The sequence below is a fragment of the Tyto alba genome, unplaced genomic scaffold, assembly GCF_018691265.1.
Source record: "Tyto alba isolate M040663 unplaced genomic scaffold, T.alba_DEE_v4.0 Super-Scaffold_9, whole genome shotgun sequence".
Taxonomy (NCBI): Eukaryota; Metazoa; Chordata; class Aves; order Strigiformes; family Tytonidae; genus Tyto; species Tyto alba.
Window position 1 is genome coordinate 36,540,261 of NW_024881330.1, and position 23,415 is coordinate 36,563,675.

Here is a 23,415-nt window from a genome sequence, read left to right on the forward strand (position 1 = left end):
CTAATACTTAATCTTCTCCAAGCCATGACAGACATGTAAATTAACATCTGACTGGAGATGGTAAGCCTTTTGGCAAATGCTTAGTATCTTTTCACCTACTAACTAAAGCAACAACTAACTCCAGAAGAAAGTAACTTCACCAGGTAAATAAAACACTTGCATCTCTATTACAAAAAGAAAAAAAGAAAATGTCTTTGCAGTAATGAGTTATGTTGTCCCTGTTTTGCTCTGCAAATATTTTCATTTTCATCCAGCTTGTGAAAGATCAAGCAAACTGCATCCTAACTATAGCACATTTACTTGTTATTCTCTGGGATAGAGCAGATTGTGGTGAACTTTGTGCAAGAGGATGCTGAGAAGTAGCAACTTAGGGTCCACCTGGATTCAGATAAAGGGTAGAAACTTTCATGTGGGTTACAACAAAAGAAGGATAATGCTTTCACCTTTATCCTGTCTTGTGGCACCTTGCTCAGCCTGACCCAAAGAATAAAACTTCTAAGGCCAACATAATGGAAAATTAATACCCTCACATGTATGTATGTGCTACATTGGAAATAAAAACTTAATACTTAAAATAACATTTAAAATTAAATTTTATATGAAAATTTAAAAAGAAGGAAAACCTAAGAGAATGAATACTCTTTTCAAGAAAAAAACAAGCTCTTACCCTTAGACATACATAACACTGTAAAACTCCTCAGAAATTAAGGTATATAAGTTATGTGGCAAATATAAGGATCTTAGTTTTTATCCTGCTTCATGGGATGAAAAGGAGCGTTTAACTGCTTGGCTCCTGCTGTTTTTGAATGAAAATCCAATGCTTCATTAATATTTATCCCTTTTTATTCTAACTTTACTATACATGCTCTCTTTCGGAGTTTCAGGAAAACCAGCAATTATCACATCAAAGGTCATCAGTCCACCAGGGAAACTTCAATCCTTAACTGATGGAGAATTGCTGCAGCTTTTGCAAACATCTCAGATCAGGCGAGCAAGTGTTTTCCCTCCTCCCTTCCCTCCTGTGATTCTTGTTGGTTTTATTTAATCAGCTTATAAGACCTCCTTAGTTTTCCTGTGATGGCATACACTATCCTAGACATCAAAAAGATTTTTATACTGCTTTTATATTTATACAGAGAGAATAAAAGAATAACAATGATTTAACCATGCTGCACAATAGGTCCAGTCTGAAACAGTCTGAATGTCTCTGTTTAAATTTCCCAAAAGATATTTTTGTTAAACTCCATTCTGGACTTATTGGCAACACTCTCACTTATTTCAATAGTAGCAGTAGCATTAAAGAAAGAAGGTGATCCATGCAGATGAAAATGACAGAGACGTTCAAGTTACTGAACAGCAGAAATCAGGAGAACTGCTGAAAAATGAAGAGACTCTACTCTTGCCAAAATCAAGCATTAAATAAAATAGGTATGAGTCAAACATCCAAGATAAATCAAGAAACTGTTTTCAAAATAATGATATTTTAAAAAATAATAAATGCTGTGTTCATGTTACTTATCTTTTGGCTTCATAGCCTCTATGGTTGTGCATTTTGAAAGTTTTTTTGGCAATCCTAAGTCTTAAAGAACATTTATTTTTTTCTTCCAAATGAGAGATAAGTTTTCCTAGAATCATATGATGCCAAAAATCAGATGTCTGATAAAGCAGAGAGTTGGCAACACTAAAAATGTGTTTTCTTCAGAGCTGAGGAAGATAGAGTTCTGACGACAAGCAGTGGGAAGGGCACCACACTCGTGTTTCCAGCCTCACTGGAGAATGGATGACCAAACATCATTAATTCTGAATATTACTTTTTTTGGCTCTTGTACCTTTGCACAATGAATTGATTTAGGCATGTAGGAATCTTGATGCTAATCAAAACATGATTTCAGTGTCATGTAGCCTGCTAGCTTGGGCAGGTTACCTCCACTAAAACAAAGTATCATTCAGTGCTTAAAAAAATCATTAAAATAAATCAACACATTTGGCAGAACTGTCAGGGAATACTGCTCCACTTTGTCTGAAGTATCATTTCTTTCTGACTGCTATTTCTGGCTCTGATCCTTTGCAACAACTCCTGTGGCCAAGTCCCATTAAATAAGAGTCTTTCCTACTTTATGTGTGAAGCCGTACAGGGAATTTGCCTTCACAATATTGTAAAGTAAAACTGAATAATTTTATCCAACTTACTGCTTTAATGGTAATTAGTTAATTGATTTGTTTTAATAATTTAATCCATGGTCCCCGATATCTCCTTTAAAGATAGAGAGTAGGAGGGAACACTCATGTACTGAGCCAAGCCAGTTACATGTTTCTGAAGCACGGTTTTCATCTTGATAGTATTACAAGTTTGTAATTCTATGTTACTCTTCTTTACAATGAACTAATCTCACATCTGTAAGGGTGGGGACCCATCTAAGAAGCCACAGGACCATAGGAATCTGAAATTTTAGCCCTTCCCAGCTCTGTGACCCTCCTTACCAAGATGTGAGCTGGTGTGTCCCCTCCTGTGTGACAGACATCATGCACTACATCATGGTGAAGACCCTGTTCTTATACTCATTTTGACAAGGCAGGAGGAGAGAAGAGGGAGACAGGGAGAAGAGTTTTTTCTTCTCCCAGACAACAGAAAGACCTGCTGTCTTCTTACCATATGCTGACAAGGTTGGGAACATTGGTGTTGCTACTAGAGCTTTGCATCCCATAATTGCCTTAAGTTCCTTGGACACCCTGATAATGCAGGGCCTCCTATACAGTTAATTTGTCTGAGGTAAAATAGTAATGTCTTTATATAGTACTTTCATATTACTGCACCTACTCCTTGGGTGTTCAGGAGTTCAGTGTGGTTGGCCCAGAAAAGTAAACTCAAGAATTAACTAGGAGCTTTCTTGTATAGAAGTTGTTAAAAACTGACTTGAAATGTTAATCAATTGGTTTGTTCAAATAGCTAAAATGACTGAACATTTAAGCATGACTTCAGAACATGAATATTCTCACAGCAAAATACAGCGTGCTGAGGAATTTTGCCTATGGCTATGGTATGAATGAACTGAATCATCCTCTGAAAAAGAGACATTTCTTAGCTCTTCAACTGAGCATGTAAAATACAGGAAACGGTATAGTATAACAAACAAGCTGACATTAAAGCAGTGAAATTTTACTGTTTTGTTTTATGATTAGTACATTTGGCCCCACTGATATTATCAGCTTCTTAATTTGTAATTACTGCTCTGTTCTTAGCCCTGTTAACTTTAGTACAATTCAGATAGATTTGACAAACACAGTAGAAAGCAGCCACAGAAACAGCTGACTTTCACTCAGATGCACTGAAAGTCTACTAACGTGAGCTGAAAGGAGCTCGCCATGTAGGGAAATGTTGACAGCAGACAAAGGACGAGTCACAGGTCTGCCATGTAAAAGCTAAGTATACTGAACTGCCCTTAAATTAGATCCTCAAAGGTGAAAATAACAGTGGAGACCACAAAGGCTTTTTTTTAGGCTTTCTGTTATAAAAACAGTGACAATATTCCTCTTGGAGAAAACCCCACTATCAATATCAAAACCTCTGTCCCATCAACACTCAGCTACAGTACTAAATTGTGCGTGGTTATGAGTATATTAGAAACACACTAAGGCTTTGAAGCTGTTGCGGAACATTTGACTCTAGGAGAGTTCCAGGACAGAAATGATGCACTAACAAAAGCTTCTCTGGTTAGCTGTTTCTGGTTGGTGTGATAAGCACTGATATTCATCTACAAAGAAATGGTTCCGAGCATTGTACCCATCTCTTCTCCTGAATTACAGTTCTGCAATGGGGACACCTTGAAAATAGATGAGTTTACCTGCTAGATAAATGTAAAGTTTCTGAAGCTTTAGGGAAAGATGCAAGTTTATGAAACAGAGAATAGGCAGTGTGCTTGTGGCACAAGGGCTGCTTTAGTCTGGGCTTTATTTTTCCAGCAGTCTGAGGAAATTCAGTTGAAGAATATAGTATCTGGATTGCACCACTGAAGGGCAGAGGCTGTACAAAATACACTGGGTTTTGCATTTTGATGAATTTATAGTATGTCTATAGGCTAGCACTATCCCATTGCGACAAAATAGAAATGCCCCAAAGCTTCATGTGAGATACAGTATTCTTACTTATAGCTCCCAGGCACTGCATATTGCAAGACTTCTTGTCTAGATACAAGGCTGTGACTAACTGATGATTAATTAGCTTAATTTATATTCTCATCAAATTCACTACTTAATTTCATAAGTAATTTCAGAAATGTCTTAGCTCATGTAGCTAACTTGATGACTTAACTCAGGCAATTATTGACATAGTTCAAACAATTCAACACTTCTAGCAGAAAGGCTCAAAGAAATACAAGCACACTGAAATCTTACCAAATGTCCTTAATGAAGTTTCCTCTGGGTCACAGGTAATGGAATTTTTTGGCTCCACAGAGCTTTCAGAATCTGTTCCACTTGGCATGTCTTTCTTTGGTCCTTGTTTTGATAAGAAAAGATTAAGGGACTTGCCCAGGCAAATACCAAGATATGGTTGAAACTACCTGTATTTATGGGAGTTCTCAATGCATTTAAGAGACAGTACTGACACTAGTGTCTTTCTCAGTTTAGCCAGTGTCTTAGTTTTGTCACTGTTTACATCAAATGTCTAGGAAGTTTTGGCTAGAATATTGCCTACAGTTACAATCTAGAAATACTTGCTGTATGTGATTGTTACCATCTGCGTATGCTGTCAAATATCAACAACAAATGGATCAGACTGTATTCTAACGATACAGCATCATCCCAATATAACACATTTACCTTTCAAATTTTGAGGCTTAATTAATTAATATTTTTTAGAAAGTTATTGATGATAAGTTGCTATAGAAATTTAAAATATTTGCAGCCTGTAGAAACCTTTGCTTTAGTACAATTGTGTTTCTTGTTACGTTTTATCCACTTATGTTTCAGTCTTGTCCATGTATCTTAGTTTTCTGTTGTCTAATATCACGTTTGAGGTTTCTGGATTTAATTTATATACAAACTAACATCATCATTCCAGAAGCTCCACTACCTGAAATAGGACTTTTGAAAAGAAAGGTAAACCCAAATATATTAATATACAATCATAAATAAACTGGGGGATTATCCCAAAAGTTCATTGTCCAGAATTCTCTGCTTTTGGAAAGTTAAAATCACGGGCAGCTAAGAACAAGTTCATTTGGTAGTGCCTTCATCAGGTATGGAAATGGCATGCTTCAACTGCAACATCTTTCACAGACACAATAAACCACTAAGATTTTAATAAATCTGAGACTAGTCTTTCAAGTTTACTCTAGAATATATATGTGTCACTGTCATATGAAGAAAGTACATGCTCATCGAATGTTAAAAGTTTGGAGAAATGGAAAGAATCATTGTTGAAGTGCTATTTCATGCCACAGGCTTTCAAGAGCTGCTTAGGTCATAGTGCCAATGTCAATCTAGGATTGATGCATTAGAGTCTCCTGATGTGGAGTACTGTTTAGAGATGAATACACATCCTTAAAATCAATCTCTTATTGACAACTTAAAAACATCTATCCTACTAAACCTAAGTAAGCACTAAAAACTGCTCAATCTGTAGATATCCAGAGTGGGTTTTGGAACACATGGGCAGCTCTGAGCCAACACAGGTCAATTCAACTCCTTCTGGCACTTCAGAAAGACGCATTAGTTAAGATTTAAAACAAAAACAAAACACAAGCCCAAAAACAAATAAAAAAACCCCAACCAAACAACCTGAACAAACTCTCTGAAATCTTGTGGCACTGTGCCTCCACTAATAAACCACACATTCCTTTTCCAGAAAAATGGACCATGCTGCAGGATCAACTGCTTCACTCCCCCCCCACCCTTTGTCACCTGCCAGCCTCAGGGTTGCCATCAATGCCAGCTCCACTATGGGCTTGGCAGACCAGCACTGAACCCAAATTAATAGAACCCAGCTAGATATAGGTTGACACCATCAAGAGTCTCTGTGTTTCTCAGAGAACTGGCTTACCATGGAGCCAGATAAAATTCATAGGGGTTTATTAAGTCCAGCTCTGTGTAATGCAAAAGCAGTTGTATTGATTATGGAGTTGAGATGCTCCTGGAAGCAGTGTAGCCACATTCATGTAGCTCTGAGCTTCAACTAATATCCATGGCATGAATAATCTGCAACACATGGATAATCAAGTGCCAACTATATCCTGCTTCTGAATAGGTACACAACCAACAACATATCTAGTGAGGCAGTGGAGAGACAAAAGAATTTAAGAGCTCTGAGTCTAAAAGAAATTCAAATCCTTCTTTATTTCTAGGCTGTCAGCAACTTGTTTGACACAGAAAACCAATACTGAATCTTACTATTTAAAGGAAGGAATTTTATTACTTATAGTCAGATTCACCTTCATGAATAGGATCAAGCACAAAAATCTATGAATCACTTCACGTCTGTTTTGATGACTTGTCAGTGCTTCTTAGGTCTTAGGCTGAGCCTCTCTTGAGGTATGAACATGCCCCTGAGGACTCTACCCTGCTTAGTGTTAAACAACTTCTGAAGGTGATGAGTGCTCTTTCTTTACAGTACTAACTGTTATTTGGAATTGTTCAGACTCTACAGGACTAGCTCTCTAACTTCTGGTTTCAATATTTTCATTGGAAATGAATAAGTGTAATTGACTTATGTAATGCTTAATGGGAGTTAGCATTACTAAACGCTTACTGAGCACCCTGAATATCTTAATCATGAGAAAGATACTCTAGAGTTGCTTGTCTCATGAATACAGGCATATATATCCCTCTTGTGATAGGTAAATGCATATAAAAGTAAGTTAGCCATACACTGGATTTTAATTAACCCCGAGGGCCACATAACAGCATAGGTTGGAATTTATTCATGTTAAAATCACAGCAGTTTTAATCCAATCACTGTCTTCACACATACATCTTCATCTACTTAAATAATTACACTGGGTGGGTTTCACATCCACGTTGTAGAGACCTAGATTTAATTCTCAAAATGTCGGTGTCGCTACATGAGGTAGGTGTCTAAGCTCCCACAACAGTCAGAGGGGAATCTAGACTGTACAGTTAGGAGAATCTGGAAACTATCTGGCCATCCAGGTGCAGCTCCCCAAGCCCCACTGGCTGTATAGACTCAAATGCTGTTGCCTATAATGGAAGATCAGATATTCACACACTAACACCTACATCTAGATCTCTGAATCCCACTCAGTTGATGAGGTACTTAGTGTCATCTCTGAGCTACTACCTAACCCCTTTTACTGAAAATATATTCAAAAGCACAAATTTGAAAGAGTTTTAGGATATAATCAACCTACTGTACATACTTGGGCTAAAATCTCCCTGAAGATTCTCCTTCTAGTTGTACTTAAAGGTACAGATATTGTACAACTATAAAAGGTATAGAGAAAGAGGAAGACAATGAAAGAGTCACACTGGGGAGGGGTTTTTAAATTTTCATGATTTCCCAGATTGTGTCTGGGGAGTCAACGATCTTCACAACAAAACAAGACTAGAGATTATATCTATGTCTTTATATCCACCTACAGGCACACACACATACATATATATGCATTATTTTCCTTTCTTATACATGCATTTAAAACTCAGTACACTTATTTCCTCATGAGGGTAGAGGAAGCATATTACTGTCCTATAATCTGCAGCTGGGAGGAAGAAACTAGATGTGTTCAGAAGCATCAACTGTAATCTTGAATTTTAACAATATCAGCCAACATAATACTGTTGCCTTTGGAAGAGTGACACTGACATTAAGACTTCAACTGCAACACTAAAAAAATTTGCTTATTGATTTTCCTTATGCTTTAGGAAAGATGCGCCTGAGTATCCTGTGCTACTGTGAGGAAAAGCCTGGTGCAGTTTTGCCCTTGAATGCTTTTTTACTTTCTCCTGAAGCCTAATATACCATCATACTCGACAGTGCGCTGTTCTCTTTCGTCTGCTCAGCTGTGCTAAGCAAGATAAGGAAGCTGTCCACATCCTGAATTTTGTTGTGAAGAGCTTGGGGGGCAAACTATATTGCATTTTCAGATCACATTTAGTCTCATCTTCCATCTGCCATTTTTACATCTTCCACAGCTTTCTCCAAAGATAAAAATCCAACTGGGAAGAGAATAAAAAGGAAAAGGTTTGGGGAAGTGTTTAATATTAGGGAAACTTTGATAAGGAAAAATGTGATGAAAGGAAAGGGAGAAGGGAGGCAGTGAAACAAATGGCACAGATGTGAGAAAGGCATGCCCATGCACAAGTCAGTGCTGATTAAGCTAATCAGGCTCAGCTAAACTCCTGCATGGTCACCTCTGGGAACTGTGACACATGTGTGAACAAATGAACAATCTCTAACAACACTTGGGTCACTACAGCATGAACCAATGTACTTTTCAGCAAGCATGCAGCAAATCACATCAGTGCCCTTTCAGAGAAATTTAGGAGCTTAACTTTAGAAGAGCAATTAAAATAATCCATACCTATCGTGCTGCATAGCTTAAGATAGCTAAAGTTCCTTGGAGACATAATATTATGCTTCTGGGTCTCCTCAGTTGTCGCCCTGTCTTGGTTGCATTAAATTGCCTAAAATCCTGCCTTTTAGCTAAAGCTGTCTGGGAGATGCAAAACAGGCATAAGTCTCCAAAGGAGCCTAATTTGTGAGGCACACATTGGCCATGGAAAATTCACAAGATTTTGGGGATCCACCAGGAAACCAGAGGTCTGAGATTCAAGCCCTCCTCCTCCTCCTGATGACATCTGGATCTCCAGCTCCAGTCACAGGACTGTTCCTTGATCACCAAATGGTGACAAAAAGGTCACTCTAGCTCTCCTGGGAAAGCTGCTCCAGGAAAGATCCATATGCTGAGGAGGAGGAGAAGAGGGACTTGGTTCTGCTGGTTAGATCACTTCATGTGGAGACAGACTGCTGGCATTCTTGACACCTTTCTCTTCTTTATCAAACAACAATTTTAGAATAATGTATAAGCAGTCTAGGAGCAAGCACTGAGACTGAGGACATGATTTCAGGCTCCAAGTAACTGCTTCCCAGATAAGCTTGGCTGTAGCCCTGACCTAGGTTTCTGTGTTTGTACAAGAGACAGATGTCTAGGGTACCCATCCCTTTTCCATCCCCTATAAGCTGTTTCTATTTCCCCTAGCTCAGATCCCAGTCTAGGAGAAAAAAATCTGCCACTAAGATAGTAGGTGTCTGATAATACTTCGCAAATTCTATTTGCAGAGCTTCATAACTTTAACTCCCTTTTTTGCCTTTTGCATTAGAGAACAAAACTTTTCTCCAAGCATTCTTCACCACTAAAATGTACAGGAGAAGCCACGTGTAGTCTGTGACTGTTTGGGAAATGTCAGGCTCCCATCTGAGCGACTTAATGCATTTTCCGATTACTTGTTAAAGATGACTCACAACATGTGTAAATCTTGGTATTGTTATATGACTGGCTTCATCACTCAACAACCCAGGAAGGAGCCAGGAAAGCAGCACTTCAGCTCTGCTCCTGACTTTCAGCTATTTGATCAGTCTTCCTTCCTTAGGACTGATGCTTGCAAAGTTTCACAGAGGCTGTTGTTTTTATAATTGCAGTTGTAAGGCTAGTTTGACCTACCATACCTAAATATATTTAAACAAACAAAAAAATGTGCTTAAAACCCCCAAAATATAGAAACAATTCAATTTCTTTTTATGATCAAGAAGAAATTTGCTACCTATGTAAAGCCAGCTTCAAAATTGTTTGCTATTTAGCTAAAGGCACAAAAATTCCTTCGGGAGGTCTGAACTAAATGAAGCTATAGATTTCAGAGCTGGAGGTGTAATAATTCCCTCTGCTGTATGCTCAAAGGCACAGAGCCCTCTTGGGCAGAGGCTACAGTTTGCCAGATTCACTGAATGAATGCTAAAAAGACCCTGATCCACTCAAACACAGAAACAACTTGTCATTACTTGCACTGTCAATACCTGAAAACATGTGACCTTTGCTGCTGGCAAAGTAACATCTTATAGCCCAGAGGTACATTAAATGAGCTTACCGTAGAATCAGTTTGACACTAACATTAATCTAGGGCATGTGGACTTAGGAGAATCACAAATCTTTTATAGTTTGAAGCAGGTCAACCATCTTTTTTTATAGAAACAACATATGAGTTCACAGAGCTAAAGAAAATACCTATTATTTAAAATAATAATCTCTAAGATATATACAAAATATTTTATTTAAGTAAATGCACTCTATCTTGCTTACTTTTTCTCTGTAGTTTTAACAGCATGTGTTATTCTCACTAAACACTTGTTTAGTTTCCTAGCACCAATAAAATTCCATATCCCTGGAATGTCTGCTTTTCAATTATGGGTGAAATGATCCCTCTTATTTTCTTCATGTAGCAAAGTAACAGTGCTACTTGAAAATGTATTTCTTAATTTACACTTATAGAAAGGACATAAGTTTGCAAAAAGAAAAAAAAGAAAAAAATCGGAGAAACATAAGAGCTAGAAATCTTTTCTATTGTTATTTAGATAGAAGGAGCACACATTTCAGGTTTATATTTTAAAACTCTGATCTATGGAAGTATTTCATTACTATTCAATGTACTGAACAAGAATGCTCACAAACTATTGCCCTGAACTGAAAATTCAGCTTGCAAAGTGACACCTTCTTATTCAGCAATATTTGCTTAATGAATAACACATTTCAGAACTAATCCAACAGGAAAAAAAAAAAAAAAAAAAAAAAGTTAAGTCTCTTGTTGTCTCCTTCTGGCCAATAATCTTAAAAAAGTAAACACATTTTTATGTCACTTTGTGTATTAACTCAATAATTACTTATATTTCTGTCAAATACAGTGGGGCAAGTCCTCCAGAGGTAAATGGCTTGTTCAGATGTTATAATGGTGATAATCTGAGTAACTCTATATAGGGCATCTAAAGTTGTAGCCAGCAAATATATGCTAAAGAAATATGTCTAATGTAACCTATATACATTTAGTGCTAGTGATTTATAAGATAGAAGTTATGTTTGTAAAATTTCTTGCTAGACAGCAGAAGTTGTATAACTTTAATACATTCACTGTAACCTTCATGAATCACAGAGTCCTGGGAGCCTCATGATATTGGTTTTATGGCAGAATTGTACATTAATAAAAATCATCACAAATTTTTCAGAAGTCTGAAATCCCAAATAGAACAATGTTTCCTTTGAGATGTTCCTGGAATGAGACAGATCCACTCAGCTCTCTCTCATCACCTTATTTCCAGCAAACACCTATAAGCACCCCTGTGCCATCTATTCCAGTTAATATCCTTTGAGTTAATAGTTAAAGTTCTCTTTGTTGCTGTTGTATTTTAACATCATGCTTCACCTTTACCTCTGTATTACCTCTCTTTATTTTTATCCCAGCCCATACCATGTGTGTGATACAATATTCAGACAGGGAGAAAAGTCTATCAGCAGAGGCCCAAAAAGAAAATTTCGGTGCACCCAAGAATCAGACCATGCATTCAGAAGGTGGTACAACATCACTTGGTAGTGACTAGAGGGAAATCATAGGAAAAAAATAAAAACCACCTCTACAACCCCAAAATATTCTCAAAATACTTCTCTTCTTTCACAAGGTTAAAAATTCATCATGATCTGGATCAGTACCTTGAGGTGTAAAGGCCATCCACTATGTTGGTTCTGAGCATCACAGAATATAATCCTTTTTGAACATTAAGTGTAATCTATGCATGAGGGCCTGCAAACACAGTTCACCACTTCTATAGTATCATGGCTACCAGTTGGGATATTTACAAATTTATCTAAATCACAACCTAAATTCAAAGTCCAAGTTTCCATAGAAAAACTGCATTCTTTTGTTGTGTTATGGTATTCTGGATTATTTCAATGGTTATGCGTAGTTTTAAATATCCAGGAACACAGTGTACATGATGGTTTAATTTGGCACTATTTAAACTATGAAGAATTGTGGAGAAGACCTCCTAACCAAAAGAAAAAGTTAATGTGTGTATAAGAATGTAAAAACGCTGGTGAAGAATGTTTTCATTTCAGTTACAATTACCGTGTCATCATATCTTTATTTGCTTTCAATTAGTTGCATGGTTGAACATCATCACTCAGTCATGTCTCTGGCTATTTATAAATATACATCTAATGGCTATAAAGATCTGCTTTGTTAATCAGTGGTTATATTTTATTGCCTGAGTCATATTAACTTACAGCTCACAAGATTTCAGAATCCCATAGGTGCTCTGGACCTGATCACCGAGGGGTCTGAGAATGCTTTCAGTGGGAACCAGCGTGGCCTGCAGCTTCCAGGATCAGTTCCTAGGGAAAAACATGCCCACTGTGCGATACACAGCTGCTGAGCCATGAAGCCTGGCATTTCTTTATGGCATTTATGAGCATCCCATTACTGCATTATCCAAGCACTCAGTAATCTTAAATGTATCTGTTTCCACAGCTCTCCTATGAGATAATGAAGCAATGTTTTTTTCTGTGGCATTGACTGTGGTGCTGTCATACAGAAAATCTTGACTGGAACAAAAAGGTGAGACTAAATTCCTCTGAATACCAGGTTAATCAACTAACTAGTGCAGTGTATCACCAAAGGAGCTGAGAAGGGGGTAAAGACTTTGAGAATCTCTCATGTGCACCCCATTTCTTGTCTGTACACACTTCTATATATTAAGAACTGCAAAACTGGCTGGAAAACCATGCATTTTTCTTTCACATGAGGAATAAAGTGTAAATTTGGTTGAGTTCTTCCCCAGAAGTAATATCCTCAGGCTCAAAACTTTTTTAGGTGACAGCCTGCACTTCACTAATATGTAATCTGCTTGCTTGTCAAGACGAAAACTTACTAGGCCTTCATGTGACACAGATAATAGGCCATTTTCTTTTTCCTTCTGGGAATGGATTGAGGAGGCGGTAGGGAAAATGATTACAATTTGAGGCAACAATGAGCAAAGAAATGTTGTCTTAGATCTGTAAATCTGCAAGGCAACAACAAATGCTGGAAAGTGTTCCCATTCGTGTTTCTTGGCCCTGAGTCAGTAAGCTGCTTCATTGCTATGTCAATAGCACATATACATATATAAACACATGTCCCAGTGCTTTTCTCACTGCAAGTAGATTTAAGCCGTTGCAGATATGCCATTTTTTTTCTAGAGAGCCAAAAAAGTCCTTTGTGAAAAAATGTTAATCTTGTCCATACATTTCACTCAAGAAGAGTTACCAGTTTTAATATTAGTGTATCTCACTACTAATATCACATTAGGCAGTTCTGTTTGTATGGTTTGGCTTTAGCTGTTTTCTTTTGTCATTCTGGTCTTAATACATAAAGCTAGAAAAGAGTTTTCTTTCTTGTATTCTTTTCATCCATTTCTTGACTATATCATTACAATCTTAATGATGCCATAGGTCTACTTCTTATTAAAGACATTTTGCAGTTTTGCAAGAAAAAGAGTGAGATACTTCTGGATCAAGCTATTGGCAGTAGAAATGCATGGATGAAAAAAAATATCCATTCTTCTTAAACATCCATCTAAATGGAAATATTTGTAAGGGGTAGAGGAAATAATGAGACGTACAGTGCTTTTACAAAATCCACTTTATAAACATTCCTTACATGAAATATTGTAAGTATTTTTATCAGACTATATGTATCTTATTTTGATGTCCTTACATACTATTGATTCTCCACTAAGGCATGGTAATACAGTTGATACTGGATAAGAAGGAAGTTACTTGGTTCCTACAGGAAAAAAACACCTAAATGTGGCAAAGGGCTCATAAATACTTCCAGAGACTGGCATCTTGAAATCTTGATCTTGAAATCTTAAGAGTACACTTATACAAAAGTTCCTGCTTTCATTTTGGTGCAGGTTGGGAAGGAAGTTTCTTGGATTTATTTTTCGCTGGTCTGTCTCTCTTTTCCTAAGCATGCTCTCAGCATACTGCCCACCAAACTGTTGACCGCCTGTTCCTCATTAAGGCATGCAGTGCAGAGAAACGCGCTGGTAAGAAAACCAATGAAGCAACCTAATCAGCAGCTGAGAACCCCTTCCACTAAATAGCAGGAAGAAACGAAGGAGAAAAAACTCATACTTCCTCTTTGGAACTCTACTGGTGTGAACTAATTTAATAGGGATGAGCAGCCACAAAGGCAAAGTGCCTGTTGCTTCGTATAAGTGACATGTGGTATGTTATGGATATACCAAAAGTGAATCTCAGAATCTTCACTTTCACAGCTTCTAAAGGGAAAACTCCAAGATCACAGATTTTCTACCGTATTGACAGGCTGTAAAAAACTCCCTCTGGATTTTAATCAATGGTGTAGATAGAAAAACATAGAAAAGGTTTATGTGTGAGAGGGTGGTGGAAAAGAAAACCAAATGGAAAGGGCTCTTGTTTACCAGGTCAGATCACAAATGTGCTGTGGGCAAGAAAGTCACGAAATAGAGAAGAAACAAAGGACCAGAGTTGCATGTCCTTGGAATATCTCATTTTATCAGCTATACCTATTGTAGTTAAAAGCTATTTATCCTAATGCATTTAGGGGGAAACCCCCTTATCTTTCTTTCAGCTAATAATCCCCTTCTACGTAATCCTTTTTTCCAAACTGAGAAACTTGTCAGCATGAGAGGAAGAAAGAGAATTAATTAGTTTTGTTTCCAAAAGTGGAAGATACTAATGAGATAGAACTAAGGTCATTGATGACAAAGATCACTTGGGAGGGATGCAGAAACGAACAGTTTAGCACGTGCTTCTTAGCAGATAATATTTGTGTGGGTGTGTTTCAGAATGTGTATATGTATGCAACACAGAGATGTACCTCTCTGTTAGAGGATTTTTCCCGTGGGACTTCCCTATTTTTGGTAGGTATTTCCTTGTGACCTTTTACCAGGAGAGAAAGAAAAAAGCTCTAGACAGGGAGATGAAAATGCTTGATGAGATCCTACCTAGAGAAAAGCTGTCTGATTACAGATTCAGCATGACTTGACTGCATCTTGTGTAGACAGCTAATAATGATGAGATACCACAGCACAGAAGGAAAACCCCCACAGAAAGATCATAGCTCTGCTGTACGCCTTCTAGCTGGACACTCAGCAATACCTTCTGCTGATAGACCAGGGACTGTGCCCTCATTGTACACACAGTAAAATGAAGAGTGATGCAGTGAACTGTAAAAAAATGTTACTTGCACTTGCTCTATGCCTCTGTTCCTCAGCTTTCCAGCCTCTTCTAACAATCTACTGCCTGTTGAAATTTTCCAAGTTATTCTGTGAGACCCATCTCACTATCTACCCAGGTTTCTTGCTTGAACACAGCACTGGTCAGCCCAGTACTCTTGACCTATCAATCCCTCACGCAGATTCACTTTCCTAAACCCTGTAACCTAGAGTGAAATGCCATAATGCAAGCCTCTCCAGTTCTTGTTTCAATATCATGATCATTTCAGATGAAGTGAAATGGCTTGTTCAAGCTCTTACACCTCCCCAAAAATAAACTGGGATCCAAAAGTCTGTTTGGAATTGGGACTGGATTACATATGTCTGCAGTAGTGAAACTACATTTATAAAAAACCTCACCCCAGGAGTTAAGTTGTATTTGACCTAATTAACTGAAGTTGGCTTTTGGAATCTCAGTGGATAATGTACCAGGAAAGTCTTTGCACTGAGAGTGTCACTAATAGATTATACACATAAGAGACATTTTTAAGCTTCAGGTCAAAAAGCCATGTTTTCATTTTTCTTGGAACTTTCCAACTATTTTATCCATGGTGCAAGTGATAACGCTTTATTTCATAATAAATATTCTGAAGGCATTCCTAATACTGACAATTATGAATTACATTTATGCATACTTCACAGTTATAGTTTCATTGTATGAGATATCATGACCCTAAATTAGAGAAAAAACTTGTTTACAAATTTTTCTTTCAAAATTCTCTGCAGCAGCAGATGATGTAGTCGATGAAGAGTGAACTTCTAAAGTTTTGGTTTAGATAATGTCCTTTTTTAAAAAAAAAACAAAAACAAAAACAAAAACCAAAACCAAAAAATTAACCTTTGGATCTGCAAAAATTGCTTAGAAATCTTCCAATATAAAGTCCTTCATAAGTTTATTTGTGTTTCCTGCCCTTTGGTAGACTCGGAACATCATCAAAACGATCACTTGTCATTTAATTGAATAAACTGGAGGGTACTGCAAATAATAATCCAATTCATTCTCTTCAACAAAAGCAAATCACTCATTAAATCATATTATTTCATAACTTCCACTTCTGTGGACATCTAAGGCATGCATTTTCTTGGCCCTACTCTAGTTAACCTCTTTAAGAGTAACCTAGAAAAAATATAGATAAACCTATTAAAAATTTAGATAGTTAGGAGACAACATTAAGATGGAACTGGAGATAATGACTAAAACAATGGAACAGGACAGCCTGGATATCCTGATACACTGTATGCAAGCAAACAATATGTGCTTTATATGGGATCAATATACAGCCACACATATGGAGGGAAAATAAAGCAGACTGAATAATCTTACATTAATTCTAATTGTAACAAAATGTTATCTGAAGATCTGGTAATTTAAATATTCTGTAATTAAAATAAACTATGAGCTGATATGTCAAATAGTAACTGGTTCCAAACAAAACTCCATGCAAAGACTTGCACATTAAATAAATTTGATACCTACCAGCTGTCTTTCATTTCTAGTTATATCTTAATTTTAAATCCAAATTTACCTCTGCCACACATATACCTGCTATTAAATCACATGCATTTGCAAACTGTTTAACCAGAAATATTTTATGTAAATGAGGTGACAGAAAATAATACAGATGAGAGAAAAAATGAATCCCAGATCATTTCAAGCTTCCTGATCTGTTCTGTCATGTGGCTTTTTATTTTTATCTGCTAAATTGGGATGTATGATTTGATACCCAGCCTAGTGTCATAATTCCCACATCACAAGGTCAATTCACAACTTGTTGTGACCTCCTAATTCCCTCCCTAAAAGTCAGCCAGGCCTTGAAAGCACAAAATTAATGCAGATCTTTTGGAATTGCTTTGGCAGAGTCACATAAGACAGCTTGCATAGTGCTTTTCTTTACCATGACCAGCTGCATACAGTGAGATTAGCTTCAACTTTTCATAATTGTCATGTTCACATAAACAAGGGAAAATTCCAAACCATTACTTTTTGCTTAATGTATATCTTTCCCTGCAGGAAAAGTGCACTTTTATCTTGACATAACTCAAGCCTACAAAGTATTCCTTTTCATAGGCTCAAGAAAGGCATATATTTTGTTCACAGGATATTATTCACCAACCACAAAACATACAATTTCTGGATGTCTTAAAAAATAGAAAGTTAATAGTAGCAAACTTTGGATTGAGAAGCTATCTGTATAATCATTTACTGGCTCACTAAAATGTTAAGGGTTGCGTTAGTCTCGAGCTTTTAAAGTTTGGCAGGATAGAAATCTAGAAGATTTACTACAGCTTAATTATTGACTTGACATAATACTTAGGCTATGTAGCATATGCTGATGGCTTGTTTGGTTTAATTAATTACCGAATAAGCATTTTATTTTTGTACCTTTGAAGATTTCCTGAAGTTAATGTGCCTTGGTTAATTTTCATAGCATTGGACAGAAGTCTGTATGTCTTGCTCAGTGAATTTATTGTAGGCAAAACCTGCAAAAAGGGGAAAGCACATTAATCCTTATAGCTGCTAGGAATCACAAATTTTAGTTGTAACACAAGGTCTGATCATACTAGATTTAGAATTTGTTTGCAAAACTAAGTTTATTCATTCCTATTTACTTTGCTGATTCACTCTGTGGAACCAAGTTTATCCATGTCTAATTACTTTGCTTACAAGTCAGCAAGCAGGCATAGTTAAAATAATTGAAATATTAGGGATCATTTGTTCATTATTAAAGTACCTATCAATGTGTACCTGCTTTTTCAGTACCTTAATACAGCTAAGAAAACTTATGGCAAATGTTCTTATATGTAAGAAAAAACAATAATAAATTCTATTGTAAAATGACTGTACAGAAATTATAAGATATATTTTATTTAGCCATCAAAATCAATGAAAGTGCTTTCCTTTTGTACTCCCAGTGGGAAAGCTCTGTCAAATTTAACAGAAATGCATATCTTCAAGTTAAGTGTATTCTTACTGTTTGTCTAACAAAATTTTTACATCTCCAGTCTCAGATTCAAATGGATGATTCAAATAGCTAGATGTCCATCACTAAGTTATGTAAATTGTCAGGATATTTTTGGAGAATATCTATTGTATTTTAATAGAATTTTCAGTTTTGGAGATATTTGTCTTATCTTTCATAACTGTTCATTCATTTATCTGTTCTTTTCTAAAATGAGGTAATATTGAAATCAAGTATAAATTAGCACAAATGAGTCCATTTTGTCTTTATGCAATGGAAATATAACTACTAGTATCTACTATACTAATCTAAATTCCTCAGTTCTCTTATTCCTTTGACAAGAACTGGTCGGTTCATACCTACTTTCTCCTATTCAGATCCTGATCTACTATTAAGCAAGATCTCATAGGTGGCTCCAGTCAGGAGAAAGTTTCACTGACAGAAAAAGAGCTCTGTTTCATTGATTTTCATGAACACAGGAAATATTTTGTTGACATGAGCTGTAGTTTCACATTCCCTTAGCCTCAACAAGCTTCTGTCAGTAGAGACACCACCTTCCCCTCCCATTCAGGCAGAGTGTCTCTCCAGCGTGTGCCAGCACACACGCTCCTGGGGCTGAGGGGAGCCAGGTGAAAGAGCTAATCTGACCAAGTGTTAACCCTGCCAGCCAAACCCATACCAGCACACTAGCAAGCAGGTTAGCTTTCAGATGGGTCAGCTCTGTCATCTGGCTCCCTGCATTGTCACACCGCTGCCAGTGCTGGCACAAAAAAGGAGCAGAACTGGAGTCCACCACCCCAGCAGTCAGCACATACATCATGGGGGCACTCGCCTTGGACATGGGGGACACTAAAACCACCAGACAGGGGTTTCCTGCCTGACAGTCAAAATGGGCTCTCTCTAGGCTTTAGTCTCCTCTGTTGTGAAGTCTCTCTCAGTCTGTCTGCTCCCCTTCTTCAGGATCTCTCTCTGTTTGGCACACCACCGTTTTGGAAGGTCCAGCCAAAGACTGGCTGCCTAATGTTTATGCACTCTTGAACAGCTCTGGGGCTTGACTTTGGTTTTGGAACAAGCATGCTTTACTGTTTCTTACAGCTATTTTATAAGGGCAGTGGCAAGGAAGTCAATCTGTTTTGAGGATAATGAATGTCGTTAGATTCTTCATTTGAGAAAATCTGAAAGGTCAAACCCAACCTTATTAGGAAAACTCTGGTGACTTGCACAGACACCAGCAACGGGAACAATGGACACATATGGGGAGCATTATTTCATGCACAGCTGGGTACCTGGGACTGAAAAAAAAAAAAATCCCAGGAAAAATTGGGGCATATATAGCTTCCAAAGAATGGAGTGAGAGGGGGGAAAAAAAAAAAAAAAAAGAAGAAAGAATGAACCCTCCCTTCAAAAAACCCAAAATGAAGATAGTGTAAGTCAAAGAATCTGAAATACATACACCCCTAATATGCTGCTACAAAAGTAAATGTAACCTTTGCTTCTCTAATGCTGAACAGATCAATATGGTGGCATATACAGTGCATGGCAGTGGACTCATTGTCTCAGATAAGCAGAAAGGATTGTGAATTTTAAATCACCGGCTTTTAGGCAGCCAAGACTGTGAGGGTCTAAATAAGTTTAAATAAAAAGCTGCCAGTATTTTGGAACTTAACAAATAACCTCATAGTTATTATTATTATGCTATAAATAGGTACATGCAATATTATGGTTCTCTAAATCTTACCTTTGTCTTATGCAAGAAATAAATATTTTCATTATTTTTTCACTCTTCCTCAGTTCAGTCTTTTTTTTTGCTGCAATAAATAAACCAATAGAAAGTTATAACAATTTCTAATCAATAAATGTAATAATATTTTTAAAGAAAAAAGAAAAACCAAACAACAAACAAATCGCTCGCATTTATCTATACATTATTTCTAGGAACATATCCCAGCACAATAAGGAAGACATTGCATAGGGTAATGTTTTCTTGAGCTGTCCCATAAGCCTCACTGTGACCATTGCCTCTAATTTCAGCATGGAAGGGGTACAGCAGAGTACAATGCTACTGCATTTTTCTTCATTTATCAACAATTCTCTGTCTTTTTCAATTCTTTTCTTGAGAAGGTTATACTGATAGTACACCGTATCTACAGAGGGCAGTAGCTCTCTAAAGCTGCTTCTGCAGGTGCAAAGCAGAAATCCAGCAAGACTTATTTAGATTCCATCCAGTAAGTTCAGTTAAGCCTGCTTCCTAATAAATCAAAAACCAAAGCAATGTGCTGTTAGGTTCTCAAGTTGGTAGTGGCTGTGAAAACCAATAGGTCTTCTGGGATTTCACCTTGAAAATTTAAGCCCAGAATCTAGATTGAACACACTTAATGTACAACAAAAATATATAGGTATGAAATAATTGGAGATGTGAAAAATAATGTTATTATTGTATTACCTAATATGTGGTTTTGGCTCTCTTTCTTTGAGAGATTGGTCTTCTCCAGCATTTAACAATGTATTTTTTGTTGCTCGGTTTCCAATTTTTTAGCAGTGCTGTAACAGCGAGGATAATCAAACTGAGGGTTCCTTTGTCATTCTCACTAGCTACCACTGAACCTTTCTGCTCACCATTAATGTCACAGAAAGTTATGGCAACTAATGAAGACTTGCCGTGCTCTCTGGATACTCTCAGCACTCTTGGGCATGTATATTGCTTGGGCCAAGAGGCTGGGAATAAAAAAAAAGCACTCTCACAGTCATTCACACTCAACACAACTTATCTGTCCCAATGGCCACATAAGCTCTCCTTTGACCACATCATAGGAGCCAGAAACATCCTGCCAACCTTCTGAGTGCAGTAACTCTTAGGTGATCGGTGCTAGGGATGGGTGAGTGCACCAGGCCCCTTCCCACAGGAGTTGGTTGAATGCACAGTAGTGTTATAGCAATTTTTTCCCCCAATAAATTCTGTGACGTAATGAAAGGCCAAGAAGTCACAACTGACATGGTTTTTCCACTTACTGTACTAACTAGACGAAGTCTCAACCACATGATGCAATGAAATTCTAGCTATCAGTCACAGTATGAAAGGATGTGAAGAGGGGATAAGTATGCAAACTCTAGATGATTAATCAAATTATTCACTCGTTTTTGAGACATAAATGAAGTCTGTGTTTTGTTAGCTACTTGTTGTAGTTACATGGAGGGATAGGCTGTGATGCACAAGCCAGCTTTTAGCTTCAGTTATATGAGTGCAAATCCCACTGAAAGGGTGACTGAACGTAAGTACCAAAGGATGGATTTTGGCTCTTAACTTGCTGTAAAAAAGAGTATTTTTTTTCCTATTATTGTTGTTGTTATGGGAAACAAATTGGGCAAAGAACTTTTGGAAGGAAAGTATTTTCTAATGGCCAAGAATGTAAAATGGCCAAGCAAAGAAAATAAAGAAAACAAATTATCACGATGAAAATAAGCTAATGAAGAAAACAATGGTTATAACAGCAAATCAAACAGAGGGAAGATGCTTAAAAACCAATCTTCAAATCATCCCTTTCACAATCAGTAAGCTGACTGTATGTGTGCAACAAAAGATCCTTTTTTCCCCATTTAAAATATCTCCTTATTTCATTGCAAGAGATTTGTGATTTTTTTACCTCTTCCTTCTTGCTGACCACTGCACTTCAGATGCTAGTTTCAAATACATAGCACCAACTGGAGTGAAATTCTGGCTTTAGGAACCTCTTTATCTACACATACGAAAGGGTGAAATACTGGATGATGAAGTAGAGTGACAATGAAATAAGCCATTAGATGGTATACATAAGAATTACTCCAATAACACTGGAATCAACAGGAATCTTTCCATCCACTCTAGTGGTCATTACAGAGCAGAAAAAGACACATGGAGATGGTAGCTACCATTGTCAAAGTTTCCAGATCCCTGTTTTCCACATTCATGAGCATATGAAAATACAATACTTTCCAGTAGGTGCACAAACGAGTTCATTATGACATAACATTAAAGAGAATGTTATGCCATAATTTTATTCTATGGAAAAAGGACCCTTTATTTTTTTAAAATGCTATTTCTTTTTAAAAGAAATTGCAGGACCATTTTAATTTTTCCTCTTTCTTTCATTTTTCTTCTTCAGGTTTCTGTGCACAATTTACTACCTAGATTCTGAATACAGCCTTAGTCAGGAACCTTGCCACTACACATTTCCAACCTGTGGTACAGATGGAGGCTTAACAGTATCCCATGATGAGAAAGGCTTACAGCATGCAGTAATGCAAGATTAGTATTTACTGTTCTGCCTTTGAACAGCGGGTGTTTAGATACTGCTAGATGGTGTACCGTTTGGGAATTGGGGGGGAGTGTAGGTGTGTGTGTGACAGTGAGAGAAATCCTTCCTGTATAATACAGATAACCAATAAAATATAGGAAGTTTTACTATGTGAAGGACTTTTTCCATACCTGGGACATATTGGTGATAAACAGTATTCTGAATCATTCCAGAAGAAGTAAAACATGACTGTTACCATGTCCTGGGGCTGCAATGATCTTATTTAAGTTCACAAAAGAAACACAGTCACAAAGCCTCCAAGTAAAACCCGAGGGACTGTGGGGAATGTTGTGTGTGATTCACTCCATCTCTGAGTCAGTCCTGAATTTACGTACTCAGTTTCATGCCAGAAGGGAGGTCTTTCAGAAAACAGGAAAATTCTAGACCCACATCTTTCTACAGACTCAGCCAGAGACATGTTCATTACTTCCTCAGACCAATGCTGCATAAAGAATGTCCTTATGCAGCAGCTTCCCGTTTCACTCAGAAACAACTTAGAACTCAGTGATTTCTGTGTGCATAAAGTGCTTTTGCATTTCCAGGGTTTAAATATTGTATACACAAGTTACGACTGCAACATGATTGCAGTTGTAACTAACCGAAAACAGAGTTTTCGGTTGGTGGCTGACTTCACAAATGCCAATAAATGGAAAAGAGAATCCAACTCTAGTTATCCAATACTTTTTTGTTCCTCAGGGGACCAGCACTGTTTCACATCTTTGCTGGTGACATGGACAGCAGGACTGAGTGCGCCCTCAGCAAGTTTACTGATGACACCAAGCTGTGTGGTGCGGTCAGCACACTGGAGGGAAGGGATGCCATCTGGAGGGAC

General features: G+C 37.3%; 1 protein-coding gene across 3 annotated transcripts in view; it reads right to left on the minus strand.

Annotated features, from left to right (window-relative positions):
• Positions 1-20,041, minus strand: part of SULF1 (sulfatase 1) — a 102,095-nt gene extending 82,054 nt beyond the window's left edge. For all 3 annotated transcript variants that reach the window (XM_032995107.2, XM_032995108.2, XM_032995110.2), the window contains exons 1-2: positions 19,991-20,041; positions 17,676-17,773 (exon numbers count right to left, since the gene is read on the minus strand). The gene's annotated coding sequence lies outside the window, so the exon portion shown is untranslated. The remainder of the gene's footprint in view (positions 1-17,675; positions 17,774-19,990) is intronic.
• Between the last annotated feature and the right edge of the window lie 3,374 nt (positions 20,042-23,415).